The sequence below is a fragment of the Oryctolagus cuniculus genome, chromosome 3 (assembly GCF_051225735.1).
Source record: "Oryctolagus cuniculus isolate XC-2025 breed Fujian yellow rabbit chromosome 3, ASM5122573v1, whole genome shotgun sequence".
Lineage (NCBI taxonomy): Eukaryota > Metazoa > Chordata > Mammalia > Lagomorpha > Leporidae > Oryctolagus > Oryctolagus cuniculus.
Genome location: NC_142869.1, coordinates 41,395,042 through 41,414,643, shown reverse-complemented (window position 1 = coordinate 41,414,643; position 19,602 = coordinate 41,395,042). Strand labels below are relative to the sequence as shown.

At 38.0% G+C, this 19,602-nt stretch overlaps 1 long non-coding RNA gene across 4 annotated transcripts in view; it reads right to left on the bottom strand.

The window, feature by feature from the left end:
- Positions 1-1,965: 1,965 nt before the first annotated feature.
- Positions 1,966-19,602, bottom strand: part of LOC103348808 (uncharacterized) — a 34,991-nt gene continuing 17,354 nt past the window's right edge. Inside the window, exons 3-5 of one of the 4 annotated variants that reach the window (XR_011387171.2) lie at positions 13,340-13,457; positions 6,081-6,223; positions 1,966-2,279 (exon numbers count right to left, since the gene is read on the bottom strand). This is a non-coding gene — a long non-coding RNA (uncharacterized LOC103348808). The remainder of the gene's footprint in view (positions 2,280-6,080; positions 6,224-13,339; positions 13,458-19,602) is intronic. The other 3 variants (XR_011387172.2, XR_011387173.2, XR_007920614.3) reach the window with 3 other exon arrangements.

Here is a 19,602-nt window from a genome sequence, read left to right as displayed (position 1 = left end):
TTGTACTTAATGAAGTGTCCCTATTTAAATGTTCTTGGGACTATATAATTGATATGGATATCTGAATACTTGATTAAGCTGTAATTTAATGACTTTGTCTTGCTAATGATCACAACAGTCAACAATTAGGATTTTCCTCATGCTATGTCCCCTTCTGTCATAAACATTTTGCTTCAGACTTATTTCGCGTTCTTTCATCTCTGTGCTGTTCAAGTGAGTCAGAAACATCAACATGGTGCAGTAACAAAATTCAACAAGGATATGCATACTCTCTTTCCTTAGAATATGTTGGAGTTCTTTTTTTTCTTTTTATGTAACAGTGTAGATTTACAGATTTTCATATTCTTGGTGCCTTCAATCAATCATAAATCATAGTATTCTCCTTTTGGTGCTTACATTATAGCAATTATTTACATTATGGCCTGTATTCAGGGAAGCTGAGGGAAGGGACAACTTTTAAAGGTAAAACGATGGGAGTTGGCATTGTGACACAGAAAGTTAAGCTGCTACTCTGAGTACCAGATCAGTCATGGCTGCTCCACTTCTGATCCAACTGACTGCTAATGTGCCTGGAAAAACAGCAGATGATGGCTAAAGTGCTTCAGACCCTGCCATCCACATAGGAGACCCAGATGGAGTTCTAGGCTCCTAGCTTTGGCCTGGTACAGCCCTGGCCATTGCTGCCCTTTGGGGAGTGAACCAGTGGAAAAAAGATCTCTTTCTCTCTTTGTCTCTCCCTCTCTCTTAGTAACTCTTTCAAGCAAATAAATTAATCTTTTTAAATAAGGTAAAGTGATGAGATTCACATAAATTATTTTGAAATAATAATCGTAGGCCACAAAGATCAAGTAAGATGACACCCATCTGAGGTTGAGCAGGCAGTGGTACAGATGTCTTTACAGAAGTATTTTTAATGTAAATGTCATGATAGTCTGTCTTCAAAGTTCTGGCCATCTTTTGGGAGAGTTCAGGTATGTGTGCATGAGAACCCCTCCTTTATAACCTGCTGGCTTTATTTATCACTGCTCATTCTGGTTAGAGTTTAACAAAAGTGCCTCCAGTTTCATTCCGACAACTTTCATAGCACTAAGAGAAATCAAGGTAAAATGTCACTTTTGGGTCAAATCATTGGACCAAGCTCAGGAAATATATGCATAGGGGTGATATTTGCAACTTAGTTCTAACAACAGGGTATATCCACATTTTTAATTATAAAAGTATATCTCTTTGGCCGGCGCCGCGGCTCACTAGGCTAATCCTCCGCCTTGCGGCACCAGCACACCGGGTTCTAGTCCTGGTTGGGACACCGGATTCTGTCCCGGTTGCCCCTCTTCCAGGCCAGCTCTCTACTATGGCCCGGGAGTGCAGTGGAGGATGGCCCAGGTGCTTGGGCCCTGCACCCCATGGGAGACCAGGATAAGTACCTGGCTCCTGGCTTCTGATCAGTGCAATGCGCCGGCTGCAGCACGTCGGCCACAGTGGCCATTGGAGGGTGAACCAACTGTCTCTCTCTCTCACTGTCCACTCTGCCTGTCAAAAAAAAAAAAAAAAAAAAGTATATCTCTTTTCCCTTTTGAATGAAAATCTTAGCCTTTGGGGAAAATAACTGAAAGTATCTTTAATGAAAATCAAAATAACAATGTAAATTATAATGCAAACAGTAGAGTTCCATGAATGATGTTCAAAGTTTTGCATGTAGTCCTAGCTGTGCTTTAAACGCACCCTACTGTTCAGTTGTATAGCAAGGTGAGGGAGGGTAGTGGCAGACATGTGCCCTGTGGAAGGAGCTCACTAATTGGTAGAACTGTTGATGCTTGGTGATAGTATAGAGCAGACCAACACTGAGTGATTTTTATTATTGTCCGTCAATCCTTTTTGGGAAGTGCATGTTTATTGTCTGATCCCTTCTTCTCCTACCCCCTGGATCCCTTCTTCCCCTCACCCCCATTCAGGACTGATTCCAGGTGTGAGCAACCAACTTTATTCTGGAGTCATTCATACATTCTCATGTAGTTTTGCCAAGTAAGGGCTTCCCTGGATAGCTCCTTCTATAGTTTCAGTTTTATTTTTCTCTGAAGTCCATTGGCATTTGTATAGATGACAGCTTAGAGTTCTTTGAAGGGGACTGCTTTCTGGCATTAGTCTTTTCCTGATGATAAATTCACCTCTTGAAAAAGGGTGAAGTCACAACCCGGTTCCACCTTGAGAAGATAGGGAAACGAGCAGCTCAGCATTCAAAATTTGGTACACGAGTTTCATTTCACCGCCATCTGGTTCATCTACAATGAGAAAATGTATATTTATAAGTGCAAGATTTATATATTTCAGTGCTGGCTCACACACAAAAGAAGAAAATCTGCTTCCTACTATTTAATTTCTAGTGATATTAGAACCATCGTATTTCTATGTATTCAAATATACAGCAACTTTTTAAAATCCTGTTCTGATATTAAAGCCGTTAAATTTGCCTTGTTTCTTTTTTCAAAACCACAAACTTTTTTTAACACTGTACATCATTCTTACTATGTATTATTATAATGAAGTTGGCAGATCCAAATGATTTCATTATTAGAGTTATATTAACAAAGAATTAAGTATAAATAAGGGCTTTTGAGTTACAATAAAGATATTCTCTTTTGACACTTATCATTAAAAGAAATATAATATTTTTATTTTAACTAATAACGTATGCACAAAATATATTAAAATTGTATATATGTGTATATATATTTTGGTTGAATTTTAGTTGAAGGTAGCTCTAGATAAAATCATTTTTTTCCAATGGATTTACCCTCATGTTTCTTAAATTCACATTTCTACAATCTACTTTTATATGCAGAAAAACTGGAGTCTATCAAGATTATAATTAAATGATAAATAAGACACATATCACTAAAATTCTCTACAGATTATATAATTAGTGGCTTCTGCTAAAACTAATTCATTAAAAAACAGCTTTTCTATGATGTGCGCAGTTATTGCTTGCAAGTTTGTATTTTGCAAAGCATTTTTTAAAAATTTTAGATATTTAGTTTTAAAATAGAAATTCAATTCCTTTGTGGGATCAAAATAAGCTATAACATCACCAACATTCTCACTTCTGCTTTTTGTGATAACTGTATTAAACTCCGCAGAGAAAAAAAACACTGAACAACGTTATTTTGAGTTGTTGGAAAACCACTACTTTTGACAGCTTTAGTGTACAATATATTTCATCAACCTGTGATATTTAAAAGCACAGGTTTGTGATTGACTACATAAGGAAGGGATTGTCGATTTGACTTCTGATTTTCTAGATTAGTTTGCTAATGGTAAAAACTCAAAATGCCCACTTTTTTCTTCCCGTCTGCCTTAGTCTCCTATTCATTTCTTATAATGGGGAGTGTTCTTTTAATCCTAAAGTTAATTTATTCTTTGAATCTGAATCTACTAGGGTCAGGTGGAAGAATTATTTATTTAGATACAGACAGAAGCAGAGAACACTGGGAGGAGAGAAGAAGTGAGAAAGGGAGGCGGGGCTAGAGGAGGAGAGGAGAGGACATCCAAGGAAATGTCTTTTCAGATACTTGTTAAAAGCCTGCGAAAAAGTAGAAACCATCTCAGAGAGAACTTTGACCTCCCTGTGTTATCACCCAGGTGTTTTGTTTTGTTTTGTTTTTACCCTCCATAGGGCACACTCTACAGACTTAGAACCTCCTGATAGCTCCCCAGAACTCCATTGTAGTTGGGATTTATGTCTCCCCCTCCTAGCTCAACTTTAAATTTTGAATAATTAGAAAGAATTCAAGTTGGGGTAACTCTGAAAAAGCCTAGATTACAAAAAGACAGGAGTGGAAGAATTGATTGTATTTAAGTGGATCCTATTCTGGAAGAAAGCTTGAGTTTATATTGACTGTAAGAATGCATCACGGGAAGCAACTCCAAAGAAATCTTGGAATGCTGAGTTTGATACAAATATCATGAATTTATTGAATGAAAAATTATTATCTTAAAAATGATTATCTTGAGCTTGCAGCATCATAAGAATGGCTGAATGAAACTGTTAGAAAAATATGCAATCAAAATTAGAACATGAATCTCTTAATTGGTATATGTGGAATAAGTAATATGACCTGTGGGGCCTGCAGCTGCTGTAGAACTGTGGCTTTTTTCTTAACTGTGCTAGTTGGTAAAGTCTGTGGTACATGCACACACGTTTTGGTAACTTAATATTTTGCTGAATGAATTGTAACAATGTAAATATTTCCCACCATTTACAAGTATTTTATGAAATCAGTTTTGGCTGAGCTGTGATATTCTATCAGAGGACACACAAAATAGTTCATTTAACTAATTGTCCAGATCTAAACCTTCAAGATTACTTCTATTTTTAATATTTTAAATAGTGTCTTCAGAAACATATTTATAGGTACATGACCATATATATAGATATGCTATATGTGTAAATCCCCAATAATTCACAGTTGGAATTTTTATAACTTTTTTACATTTTAGCAAAAGCATCTAAATCATAATATTAATATTTACTCTTTTTTATTTTCTATTTTTAAAAATCTCTTTGGTGAGTAGAATATGTTTTAAAGCCTAGAAAAGATAAAAGAAAACAAACCAGATTTTATGGTCTCAGGCCTTGATTGTATTATTCCATTCATATCATGCATATGGTACTAAAATCTATTTTCAAATCAGAATTAGACACTGATAATTAAGCCAATTTTAAGAAACACGAGGAATATTTTTTTCTATGAAGACCTCTTTCACATTTTCACTTATCCAAAGATTTCACTCTCACAGAATAGGTAAATACCAAATTGAAATCAAATATTCAAACCACATTAACAAAGAGAATTTTGAATCATCTCTTTGTTACAAGAACTATTTTCAGATATTTCATTACATTTACATTTCTGTTCACCTCTACAAAGACAAATTTATTTACTACATGAATTGATAGTCACACCACAATATGAATGTAAATTTACAAAAAAGTCTTTTTTTCTAAAGCATTTTGGATCTAAATTAAATATTAAAATTCATGCCCAGATTTTTTTCATAAAGCTGTCAACTTCTCCTTACCTTAAAAGTAAACTATGTGAGACAAGAAAAATAAAAGCTAGACAAAGAAACACCCAGCCAAGAATTCTGAATTGGAAGAATGACACACTGCTCCTCTATAGGGCTACAAATTGCATGGCTATAGTAACAGCAGCTACAACATAAAGACTTCTACCAGGTGCTGGTCATTTAATCTATGTTAATTATTTCTCCTGACACCTTGTCAAGGAGGCTATTATTATTACTTATAAATAAAGAGACTGAAGCACAGGATTCTTCCAACACTTTAACACCCCAAAGTACACCTACAAAAATTAGTGGTTTTCCAACAACTCCCATAGTAAGTCATCAAGGTCTATAGGATTCTAGAATGTGTGTACATCTGACTGCTCCCCACTGTGTTCCAACTTGAAATTGGTGTAAATCCAGAACTATTGGCTGGCCAGGGAAAAATGCTTTGAAACCCTCATTGTGTCTCGAACTCTCCATAATAAAAGACAAGTCTTCTGCTTTCCCTGTTACTAGGGAAGCAAGTGTAGATTGTGATGAAATTAATTAACTTAGAGACCACTAGAAATGTGCACATCTAATAGCTGCTCAGTGTGCTTTTTTTTTATTTTAAGGATTTGTTTATTTTATTTTAAAGTCAGAATTACAGACAGAAAGAAATAGAGAAATATTCCATCTGCTGGTTCATTCATTCCCCAGATGGCCACACCAACCAGGGCTGGGCCAGGCCAAAGGCTGGAGCCTGGAACTCCATTTGGACCTCCCACCTGGGTACCAGGGGCTCAAGTACTTGGGTCATCTTCTGTTGCTTTTCCCAGGCCATTAGCAGGGAGCTGGATCAGAAGTGGAACAGCTGGGCCTTGAACTGGTGTCCCTATGAGATACCAGTGTCACAGGTGGCGGCTTTACCCTCTACACCACAACGCTGGCCCCTCAATGTGCTTCTTGAGTAGGTAACTAACGTAACCCTGAAAGCTATCTGGGATGCAAAGGGGGCTGGCACTCGCCTCCCTCACCTAGGTCCCTTCACCACCACCCTCAGGTCCTCAGGTGCTGCCTCCCTTGCCAGGCCAGCTGTCATGGTGTGCCCCACCTGACCCCTCTGGATGCTGAAAGGATGACGAGCAGGCTCTCCTGGAGATCCGGTCTGTGGGAGAACCTGGGAAATAAAACCAGAACTTTTGTCATTAACTTTAAGCTATCTTATCTCTTATGTTACATTACAAGATTTTCTCTTTCTGGATGTTGAATTGCATTCTAAAAAGAAAGGTCTACCAGCTCACTTGGCTAATCCTCCCTGTTGCGCTGGCACACGGGGTTCTAGTCCCAGTTGGGGGCCGGATTCTGTCCCGGTTGCCCCTCTTCCAGGCCAGCTCTCTGCTGTGGCCCGGGAATGCAGTGGAGGATGGCCCAAGTGTTTGGGCCCTGCACCCACATGGGAGACCAGGAGAAGCACCTGGCTCCTGGTTTCGGATCAGCACAGCGCGCCTGCCGCAGCGGCCATTTGGGGGGTGAGCCAAAAAGAAGGAAGACCTTTCTTTCTGTCTCTCTCTCTCTCTCACTGTCTAACTCTGCCTTTCAAAAAAAAAAAAAAAAAAAAAAAAGGTCCTCTTTTGCTACCTACACTAAGCTGTCATTTGGGGTAGAGACTGGCCTTCGGGGTGAGGGAAGTGATCCAAAGAGAAGGTTTGTGGAGTTGGGGTTAGAGACTGCTTTTTATAAACTGCTTTAAGCCAGACACCCAGTGCATATTCCCCAAACCATAACAAGGAATGATTGGGGCAGGAAAGTCCTCTTTTCCTAAACAGGTTGGTGGGTTGCCTATCAGGATCCAGTCTCACACTCATTTGCAAACAGGACTGTTCCTGTTGAGAAGGGAAAGATTGAAGAGGCGTTAATGCCTCATCCCAAAGCCTTCAGGGAGGGAGGAGGTAGGCTGGTACTGTGATTTTATTTAAGTTCTTTCCTCTCCAGATCTCTACAATGACTCAGAAAAATCCAGTCCCAATCAACCCATATTTGTAATTTCTTTTTCTCATTCTAATTATTCACTAAAACAAAACACTATATTCATCTGATACATTTAGTAATTTAGATAACTAAGATATGACTTAGTCCTAGAGGATGTTACCATTTAAACAAGAAAAAGAAATGCAAATAGGGAAATCAGTAATGCTTCAAAACTGTTGATTGATTAATGTGTGTTCTATTTTCCCTACGTTCTGATAGGTGAGCCTTGGAGTGTGTGCGGTTGGGAGAGTTCACTCCTTCGGGCTGTGATGTTTCTGTGACAAAGAGAAAGTCAGTATTCATCCTGTGGCCTTCAAAACAGGCTCTTGAAGGCACACAAGCTGGGAGAGCAGTGTGCTCTGCAGGCAGCGCCAGTACCTCTTCTTCCCTCCTTCCCCCCTCCCCTCCTCAGAGAGCCCCTAGAGTTTTTGCTGAACCCACAGCTGCTCACTGTGCAGGCTTTGATTCCCTGCTCTTCCTGTCTCTGTTTCTGAGTTTGGCATCTTCCCTTTGCTTCTTGGCCTCAATCGTTTCTACCTTGCTGTCCCAGCACGACAGTGTACACACAGCTGGACATCTTTCCCAAAGAATCTACTGCTTTCCTAAGATGTGCTTATTTATTTATTTATTTATTTGAAAACCAGAGGTGCAGAGATGAGAAAGAGAGAGAGAGAGAGAGAGAGAGAGAGAGAGATCTTCCATCCTCTCGTTTGTTCCCCAAATGTCCACACTGTCAGGGTTGGGCAAGGCCTCAGTCAGAAGCCTGTAACTCTGTACTAGTCTCCCACACAAGTGACAGGGCCCACTGCTTTCCCAGGCTCATTAACAGGGAGCTGGATTGGAAGTGGAGCAACTGGGACTCGAACTGGTGCTCATATGCTCATATGAGATGCTGGTCACATTTGTTGGGAATTAACCTGTTATGCCACAACACCATCCCCAAGAATCCTCTTTTTGTCTTAGAAACTAAAGCTTATTAATTCCTTCTCCATAAAGTAGTCCAACCTCATCCTTTTCTTCAGTGAACCTACTCAAGATCCTAGTTCATATGTTCTGCACAGATAAGGGCTTAGACATGACATATAAGTTATTGCAGCTCAATAGGCTAATCCTCCGCCTGCGGCGCCAGCACCCCAGGTTCTGGTCCCGGTCGGGACGCCTGGTTGCTCCTCTTCCAGTCCAGCTCTGCTGTGGTCTGGGAGTGCAGTGGAAGATGGTCCTTGGGCCCTGCACCTGCATGGGAGACCAGGAGGAAGCACCTGGCTCCTGGCTTTGGATTGGTGCAGCGCGCCTGCCATAGTGGCCACTTGGGGGTGAACCAATGGAAAAAAGGAAGACCTTTCTCTCTGTCTCTGTCTCTCTCTCTCTCTCTCACACACTGTCTAACTCTGTCTGTCAAAAAATTTGAAGATTTATCATTACTGAATTAATAAAATCAGCAATCATCACTATCTTACTTAAATGATATCCTTAGTTGATATATCAAATTACTTAACTGGGTCTAATTTTACTAAGTTTGCTGACCAGTTTACCTTAATAAAAATATGTCTCTTGGGTCCAATGTTGTGGTGCAGTGGGTTAAGCCACCACCTGTGTTGCCAGCATCCCATATGGGTGCTGGTTTGTGTCCTGGCTGTTCCAAGTCCAATTCAGTTCCTTGCTATTGACCTGGTAAAGCAGCAGAAAATGGCCCAAGTGCTTGTCCCCCACCATCCATGTGGAAAACTCAGCGCTCCTGTCTTCAGCTTGCATCAGCTCCAGCCACTGTGGCCATCTAGGGAGGGAACCAGCAGATGGAAGACGTCTCCCTCTCTCTCTCTCTCTCTCACCTCTCTCTCTGTAACTGTGATTTTCAAATAAATAAATAAAATCTTAAAAATGTTAAAAATTAAATAGTCTGTCTCTAGGAAACAAAATTATATCAGAAATTGAACTTATGAAGCATATGTTACTAATAACATAATATGAACCATATTACTAAATGTGACAAAGCTGACATTAGCTGACAGGTACAAACTGAGTTAATTAAGTGTTAATAATAATAAATTGAAACTGTATTTAAATATGTGATCTAGTGAAACTTTCCTATCTGTAAAAATCTGTGTTCTTGCTGGTCTCAAAAGAGATAAATTTCTGTTGCTTAGGACAATGTAATAACTAATTCACGATGAGGGTTTCCTGTCCTCAGTCAGCAGTGGTATCCTCTGTATCATGTATCACATGTTCATTAACATTAACATACATGCTCATTAAACGTGTATCACAGTTCATTAACATAGTGAAGCATTGATTTATGATTCTAAAAATACAGAAAATATTCACATAACTCATAGAAAAAGTGAGAATATCTTAACTATTAAGAAAAGTATTGAGTGTGTGCATGTGTGTACATATTCTAGCATGAAATGCCGAAAGTAAATGATTTAGATACAGAGGCCATACTGGTGTACTTGCAGACTAATTCAGTCTACAGACATGAAATCATACTTTGTTTTGCCCATGGTGTTTTTTAAATTATTGCTAATGGGGCCAGGGTGAAGCCATGTACTCAGAACTCAATCCAGGTCTCTGATTTGGGTGGCAGGGACCCAGTGCTTGAGCCATCACCTGTTGACTTCCAGGAAGCTGGATTGAAGAGTGAAGCTGGGACTCGAACCCAGGCACTTGGATATGGGACACAGGCATCCAAGTACAACTTACTCATGGGTCAAACACCTATCCCCAGCTCATAGTGTTTTAAACAAGGGGCCACGTCAGGTAAAAAGTCTGGATTTTAAATTATATTTTGGAAAATGAGGCAACAGTGGGCATACCCACATAACAGAAATTGGTTATCTCTGAGTAGGAACTATCCTGTTAAATATATTACAGGCACTCCAATTCGCCATGACTTTCCCTAATAATACTCTATTCTAGCTCACTTCACTCATTTGTGCAACCTACCTGGCCCCTCTTCCCTGAAGATATGAGTGTTTCACTTCTGTTCCCAACATTCAAAGCAGGCCGGAACAGAAATGTATAAAGGATAATGAAGACCAGAGTATCCAATGAGTGTTTCATATATAAAAGGATTTAATCTTTGAATTTAAAGGTGACTTTAAATTGAAGGGATAATAAAAGGAGAAAGGAGTATTCTTAGTAAAGGAATATAAGATCAGTGAAGATATCTAGGCAGGAATGATCATTGAACCTGCACTTCAAATATTGGGTAGACAGATAAGAGAGAGGGAAGCAACACAATCAAAGTGCTAATGCACTGAACATGATAGGTAAGTAGGTGTTTGTAAAAAACTGGACCCAGAGGATCAGGTTGGTAGTGGTGGAGTAATTAGGTGTTAAGTAAGAAGAAAGTCCTAACTGGAGGTTTGTAGCCATGCAGAAGGAAGGACAGGCTACAGGTGAGATATTCTGGAGGACAAAGCCACTGCCCCTGAAAACCACTTTCCTAGCATCAGTTATAGGTCGAACAATTGTAGGTAGATGGCTACCCTGACTTTAAAATACTAGGTGTATTTGATTCATAAAATAGTTCAGTTTGGGGCCAGCACTGTGGCGCAGTGGATTAACGCTTTGGCCTGAAGTGCCAGCATCCCATGTGGGCGCCGGGTTCTAGTCCCTGCTGCTCCACTTCCGATCCAGCTCTCTACTATGGCCTGGGAAAGCAGTAGAAGATGGCCAAGTCCTTGTGTTTCTGAGCCCACATGGGAGACTTGGAGGAAGCTCCCAGCTCCTGGCTTCAGATCGGCGCAGCTCTGGCTGTTGAGGCCAATTGGGGAGTGAACCATTAAATGGAAGACCTCTCTTTCTGCCTCTCTTCTCTCTATGTAACTCTTTCAAATAAATAAATAAATTTTTAAAAAAATAGTATTCAGTCCATCTTGCAATTAAATCTGTTTTTCATACTTTTTTGCCTTTTATTACTCTTCATTTAATTAAAATGATTTCTCTTTTGAAGTGTCCAAGCCCTTTTCTTTTATCATACCACATCATCTGCCCTGTATCTTGGTATTTGAGTAACTCATTAATGTTGTAATAGAAGATGACTTCTTTTTTGATAAATTTATTTTATTTATTTGAAAGGCAGACTCAGAGAGAGAAAGAGAGAGAGAGAGAGATCTTACATCCGCTGGTTTACTCCCTAAATGATTACAATGACAAAGGCTTGGCTAGACCAAAGCCAGGATCCAGGATCATCGTCCATGTCTCCCATGTGAGTGCAGGGGCCCAAGCACGTGAGCCATCTTCACATCAGCAGGGAGCTTGATAGGAAGTGGAGCAGCTGAGACTCAAGTCGGTGCCTGTATGGGATGCTGGCATTGCAAGAGGCAACTTTACTTTAAAGATGCAACTCTTCCATAAGGGATAATGGACACGAAGGTGGTACTTAGAAAAATTAAATATGATGTTTTAAATTGATAAATTATCAGCTGGCTAAAATGACCTGATAGATATTTTGAGTTATGAAAGATCTTAGTTATTAATCCCCTTATTTCTTTTTTTAAAGTATTTATTTATTTTGAAAGTCAGAGTTATGGAAACAGGGAGAGACAGAGATCTTTCATCCAGTGCTTCACAACCCAAGTGCCGCAATAGCCAGTGCTGGGCCAGGCTGAATCCAGGAGCCAAGAGCTTCATTTGGGTCTCCTACATAGGTGGCAGGGGCACAAGCTCTTGAGCCATCCTTTGCTGCTCTTCCCAGGTCACTAACAGAGAGCTGGATCAGAAGTGGAGCAGCCAGGGCATGAATTGGCACCCATATGAGATGCTGGCATCATAGGCAGTCCTTTGCCCACTATGCCACAACGCTGGCCCCCAATGCCCTCATTTTCTAACTTGACCAAGAGACTGGGGCCCAGTTAGTACAAGTGATGTAAGAAACCACTGGTACTTCTAAAAAAAGGCTGCTTGTGAACAAAGCAAAAGCTCTTTCATTTCAATTAGATCCCAGGAATTTGGTAAATTATCCCCTCCTCAAATGTGCTCTGATTCTCTGCATGCCCATCCATTTATTAACTCCTCAGAGTTAATAATAGCCTCCCCATAATACTCAGAATTGCTGAAAATTGGTGCTTCTCATGCTACTTAGTTGTTGGAAGGTGGAGAAAATTCACCTGCAGAGTGATGATGCAGAACACTTTTATGAGCTATCAAAGAGGTGGTTTGCTGCCAAGATCCCCGGGCATTTCTTTAAAGCTGCATGTGTGTCTAAACATGTCACTATTTCAGATTTAGTGATATTAAGTCTTAACTTCAGGTATTCTCTGTTTATTTTACTTTACTGAGATTTCTTTTCTGGAGGAATGATGCAGAAAGTTTAATAAGATTACCCCTCTAAGCAAGCCTCGAGTTAAGCAGTGTCCCTGATTCAAGGTCTGGTTCAAGGACCTGCTCCATCTGTTGCCTGGCTCAGATGTCTCTAGCTAAGGCATGGGTTTTATCCTCCCTAAGATTTATATGTATTTTAACCCACATATTAATTAAAATGCCTTCTACCTGAATTGAAATATTGCAGTATCAACACATTATCTAATAAAACAATTTATACACAAAGACGATTTTATTCTCTCATTTCAGAAGATCCGCCTCTAAATTTTAATGACTTGATTGGATGTTGGCCAGAGTGACTCTCACTCCACAGATACCATAAATCCAGCTCTTTTCAGGATGATTTCACTAGATGTTGATGGTATCTATGCCAACAACTCTAAGCTAAAACAAAGTACCAGTCTATGATGATTCCTCTAAAAGTAAAAACAAATTTGTGTGTAGCTTATGACAATATACTCATGGATCTAGCCTAATGTGTTTATACAATAAACTGACTAAATTATGATAAGTTATATTTTCTATCTACTAGGAAAAATCACAAATTTAACATTGACAGCAGCTTCTCAATCAAAGGAGAAAACATGCAAAGTATGAATAACATTATTCAATATATAGATATGTAACTATAACATGAAATATCTTAATATTAGCAACAACTTCCAGAAAAAAGTATGAATTAATTTTATTCTGTGATGTATTTCAGCGTCTTCATGAAAAATCCCCAAAGTGAGTTACTTTAAGGTTAAACACCATTAATACTTTATATTAAAAATGACCTACTAGGGGCAGTGGGTATTTGCCTTAATGGTTAGGATGCCACTTGTGATATCCACATTGGAGTGTCTGAGTTTGAGCCTGGTGTGACCCTGTTTCCACCTTCCTTCTCTTACACACCTTTGGAGGCATTAGGGCATAACTTGGTTACTTGAGTCCCTACCATCCATGTGGGAGAGCTGGATTGAGTTCCGCACTTCCAATTTTCACCTGGTCTTGGATTTCGTGGACATTTGAGGAGTAGATTGGCAACTGGGAGCTCCCTGTTTCTCTCTCTCCAACTTCAAACAGAAAAAATAAATAAATGATTTTTAAGTGACTTAGTAATATATATCCCTTGCCTAGTAGATTAGGATAGAGTCAAGGAGTTGGATATTCATTGAAATGCTTTCATAAGGGAAATTTTCCAACCACAAAAATGGGCAGCCTTTTTGTTTGTGAAGTTGCCATTGCACATGAAACAATTTTGAAAAATGAGGAACAAGAAATCCTTTCAATGGAGCATATCAATCTTGTCTTTTGAACCTCATTTCTAATACACTGTCATTCCCTAGTTCTAAAATGCCAGTCATGTTAACATTTTTAAAAATCTGCAATATGAATCCTTTGTGAGTATAAATCCAAAAAGTTAGAAGTTACATTCATGTTGCAGCATATATCAGTACTTAATTCATGTTATGGCTCAGTAATGTTTCATTGCATGGATATGCCATGTATTGTTCACCCATTCATCATTTGATGGAGATTCTGGTTTGTTTCCATCTTTTGACTATTGTGAATAAAGTAACAATGAGCATTTGTGTACAAAGTCTTGAATACCTGTTTTCATTTCTCTTGGAGATTTTATACACACAAACACACACACACACACACACACACACAAACCTGGGAGTAGAATTGCTTGGTGAGATGGTCACTGCATGTCGAACCTTTTGAGGAACTACTGGGTTCTAATGTGGCTTCATGATTTTACATTTCTGCTACAATGCTATAATATGAAGGAAGACTGAAAAATCTAGGAAAAAAGTAATCATTCCATGTTGAGTGAAAGAATACAGCTACAAAGAACCCTGTATTGTGTAATTCCATGTATAAGAAATGCTCAGAATAAGCAACTCTGTAGCAGAGACAGGAAGTAGATAGTTTTCTGGTTCTCAGGGGACTGGGAGGAAATGGGAGTAAATGCTGTTGGGTATAGGATTCCTTTCTGAGGTGATGAAAATATTATAAAATTGGTTATAGTGATGGTTGCACAATTTATGAATATACTAAAAACCACCAAGTTATACACTGTGAATGTGTATATTATATGGTATATGAATTATATTTCAATAAATCTGTTAAGTTAAAAAAAATAAATTGTATTAAAATTTCTATCAGAACAAAAGTGAGCTTCTTTGGAAAACATTCTCATCACATTTCTCCCTATATTGTTGTTTTAATTTTAGTTTCTCAAGACATTAATAATACTGAGATTCTTTTCTTATAGTAGTGTTTATTTTCCCTAAATCATCCTTGGCTCCATCTATTACTGAAATATTAGCTCTCTGACCAGACCATATAAAATAACATTCAACCCACTCACTCATTTTCTGTTCTTACATTTCTTGAGATTTTAATAACATTTTTGACATCTTGTGGGTATATTTGTAAGATCTCTCTGTTGGATTATCAGCAGTTACATTGGAAACTGAGCTCAGTGAAAGCTGGGTGCCCATTGCCCAGTGTCTGCCACATATTAGGTGCAAAGTAAATATATTTTGCATAAATTTGATGAATTACTGAACTTCTAAAGAAAATCGAATTTCATATTTAGAACACTGGTTCTTCCAATATTTTTCTTCCACATCAGGGTAGAATGATATATATGTGGAAATATAAACTCTTAAGCATTTTTTTTTTTTTCAAATCAATCCATCACATCATCCCCTTGAGATTTATCCCACTGCATGGAGTTTCCATGGCACAAGTTGAGGAGGGTGAAGGAATAGGAGTCAATGTAGTCCATAAAAAGATGAGACCAACTAAATCAGAGCATAAGAGAATAATGATAATGACAATAAATCACTTATGATAAATTCAAGCAACATTTACTTTTGGCAGGAAACTTTGTGCCATGAATTAATCTGGTATTTCCTTTATTTATGATAAAACAAAAGTGACATTGCACTTTGTCATGAAAGAATGCTTTAAGTGATGCTTTTAAAAATATACACAATGTGCTTGAAACAACTCCTTCCTGATTTATGTTTGTAGATGTTGCTGTGCACATACTGGGGTAGTTGATAAAAAAAAGATTTGTGGTCAGCAACCAAGTGAATAAGATACATCCCTCATTAGATTAGAACTCTCACTTCCAATTTTTTTCGTAACAAGTATAATTTCTTTACATCTGTGGAGATAGTCATGCTAAACTGTCAATGGAACAAAATTCAGATGACTTAAGATCTGTAATATACTATAATCATATGTGTCATGCTGGGAAACAACTCTTTTATGGAATTTGAGGGATTTTTCTTTCTGTTCCACATTATTTTTAAATATTTAAGACTACATAATTTTAGGCCAACAGTACCTTGCCATTTTTTTTTTGTATTTTTGGGTTTGACAAAGAAAAATATTGAATATTATATACATAAGACCAAAAAGAAGGGGAAAAAGATGAAGTAGGTATTTGATTTAATTCCATAACCTTCTGCCCCCAGTTTATAGACTCTAAAGAAAGCTAGCTGAAGACTTGGAGAAAGGAAAGAGAATTCATTGTTGTCAGGCTGCACCTTGTGTAAGACCAGATACTGTCCTGAAATAAAGTCAGTTTGGGCTGACACAGGTCCTATTCCGTTGTGCTCACATCACTCTCACTCCCTGGGTCAAGCCCTTAACCCAGTGTTTGGTATGGGTTAATCCTCCACATCGTTGTGATGCTGGAGTAGTAAGTATCTTATCTTCATCCAAGCCATTGTAAATACTGGAACACATATAGCAGGATTATTCATTTTCCCTTTATTAGCTGTGTTACCTTGGGCGAGTCAATAGCCATCCTGGAAAAGGTTTTCTTATCTGTAAAATAAGCTAGAATTCTGACTTCAAACTACTGTCCAGGAAATATAAAAGGAAAGAAGGGGATAGAATAAGCTGATATGGTTCTGATTTTTCTGCTTTCTTGAGGGGCAGATCCTCTTTGGTTTGTTTTACACATCAAAATTTTGTGTAATAAAGGAATCTCAAAATTAATACATGTTTGCAAAATTTTTGGGCTAAATAATAATTAAGGCTCTTTCTACTTCTAACTTATGATATTATTTTAAAGCATATTTCTGATCTTAGGCGACACAAGAAGAAAAACTGTAAATAATTGAAAGCACTCTGGGGGTAATATTATGCAGGGGTTTTCCAAACATTGCTGTTATTAAACAAAAGTCAATATACCTTTAAAAAAGAACTAAAATTAATATGTACAATGTAACATTAAGAAAAACTTATGAGTTTTAAAGAAAAGTTCAATATATGTAATGTGTAACATAAAGAGAGAAAGAGGGAGAGAAAAACCTGGAAACAAAACCCACAAAATTACAAGTTTATTTTTCAAAGCATGGCATTTTAAAATCATTTATATAGATGATAACATAAATAATGAGTTATATAAGCAGAATCAGTCTCAACTTATATTTGCTTCAGTTGCTTTCTATTCTCAGAAATTATTTTAGCAGATATGCTTAACATTTGTTGAGTATATACATAAACACTAAGATTTTAAGAATAACTTATTTTAATGATTAATCTTTAGAAAACTGAATAAAAGAAAAATTTTCATTGGTATTAATAGGCAAATAAGAAATATTACATATAGTTTTTAAAAAAACACAACTCTAGAACTTCAAAGCAAAGAAATTCTTTCTATAGTCCAGCCAAAAAAATGATATATAATATACTCATTAATATGTCTTCAAATCCAACCTAATATTTTAACATTGTTTCTAATAAGCTGTTTTTTTTTTTTTTTTTTTTTCAAATCATTCTGGCTTTTAAAGTAATCACTATTCAAGCTCTGATGAGCAGTAGAGCCAAAAAGCATTGTTTTAGTTTTTGCTGCTTTTAAAACCAGTTTGTTTTCCTGGAACCAGTCTGCCAAAGTCTTTTTGCAGTTCAGTAGTTAAGTGAGAAACAGATTTGCCATTAAAATGCACAGTCGTGCCATCTGCATAAAGATGTATAGAGCAGTAATGACATATCCATGTTAAATCATTAATAAAAAGAGAAAAGAGGAACGGGCCCATGACTGACACTGTTGCTTAATAACTGGAAGGAGAAGGAGAGGAAGAGACAGCCCTGTGAACAGTAACAGATTGATGTCTGTCGGAGCCATTTCTTATCTTTTGACAGCATTTGGGTTGGAGCCCATGCTCCCTACCTTCTGTAGTCAAAGCCCACGGTTCACTAGGCCAAAGCAGTTTGAGAAATTAATAACAGCCATCACTTAATTCAGAATCCCCTTCAAGAATGTATTCATTAATATTGGGTTGTCATGCGCTGACACATGAAGCCTTGGCAAATTCCTTGAAGGTTTTTCATATGTGGAACTCATGTGTTTCCAGAATCAGCCTCTTTGAACCTTCTGTATACTTATTATCAGGATTCACTCCAGATACGAGTGGGCTTTACTCTGTGATTTCTGATGTTATTTCCTACTGAAGAGACAGAGTTTCTGGCAATGCCAGAGCTGGTCATGAATTAATTAATAATTGGTACCTAGTGTAAATTTTCCAAATTTCACAAATCTCTTCAGGAAGGACAACAAAGCAAAGAAATGAATGCTGCCTACTCTTGGTTATAATGTTCTAACTTTGATCCTTTCCTTTCTGGTGTCAAAGTTGGTAAGCAATATTTGTTTCAATATAATGTAGGACGTTCTAGAAGAATTGGGGCTGTGACTCCTCCGGCCCCTAGGAACAAGTAAGTTAAAATTAACTCTCAATGTATAAGAAAAAAAATTATAATCCATGCATCAACAAATATATAGAGGAATTCACAACTAATTTTGGCTTTATTTCAGTAGTGATATAAATCTACAGCAGTCCAGAATCTATGGGAATAAGTAGATTTAGATGCTGCTAATCTGGGAAGATGGACAAAAGACATAAATTTTGGAAATGCTCATTTCTTATTTTGATAGTACCAACTCACCGTATCCCCTGGTTACTAGTAAGTGGTCATTGTTGGGAGTTCATATTCAGTGAAACACAAGGGAAATAGAACACATTTCCCCCCTGCATTTATAAACATTTCCTCTGGGACATAGCCATGTGCTAGGGGAAAGACCACGGAGTTGCGGGCCAAGGAATCCAACTCTCCGCCCTCTTGGGGATTAAGTTGGATGACACCAAGCCCATCAGCCTCCTCTGCTTCAGATTTTCCTCCTGTAAACTGAGGTCCTTTCTGGGCTTTTCACTCTAGAATGCTACCATGATAACTGTCTTAGCAGTTGTGTGGATGATCATTGTCAGAGCTTTATAAACACTTGTCTGTGGGCTTCTTCCAAGGTCAAAGCACAACTATCGGTACAAGGAAACAACCAGGCTCTCTTTCTTCAAATGTTTACTGTGAAAGAAAGCCCCGTTATGTGCCAGGAATTGTGCTTGGCTTAGCGGAACGTGAAGAGCAAAACACCCTAGTTCCTACCTTTATGGAGCTTTTAGTTTAGTGAGGGACATTTTAAAAAGGGAAGAGTTAAATGTCTAATATTTAATTAAATTAACTGATTTGGGAAAGGGTGCAAGGTGCCAAGAGGAGCTTAACTTGGACTGGAGTTTTAAAGAAGCCCTCAAGGCGAATCTCTCTCTGAGCTGAGATGTATAGACAGGAGTTCATTAGGTATTGTGTGATGGAATTCAGGGTAGAGACTGCCAAAGTGGGCAGGGCAAAGAAAATACAAAGTGCAAAGCTTACTGAAAGTAAAATGGTGTCTTTCCCCTGAGAGGAGGGGAGCAGCAGAGGCTCAGAGGTTAGACAGGGGCCATATCAGATGCGGGCTTATAGTTGCCTACAATGCCTAGTTGCTGAGAAATAGTTCCTAGAAACATTCCTAGGGTCTCATTAGACACTCTTCAGTTTCTGTGTTGGATTCATTTTACTCTGAGGAATCCTAATGAAGGCACTGCTTGCTGATCAGCATGTGAGTGCAATCTACAGAAAGTACATGGAATACACATATTGTTAAAAACTACATGTGGATTTTTGTATTAAAATAAGCATCTTTTAGAGAGTTTCTTGATTGCTATGACTGAAATAATAAAAACAAAACATGAGGTTCTCTGAGTCAATCATGCTTAACTGAATTGCATTTCCAAAAAAAAAATTCCAATCAACAAAATTTTTTGATCAGAACAATTCTAAGCTATAGAATTTTCTTTCTTTTATTATTTTATT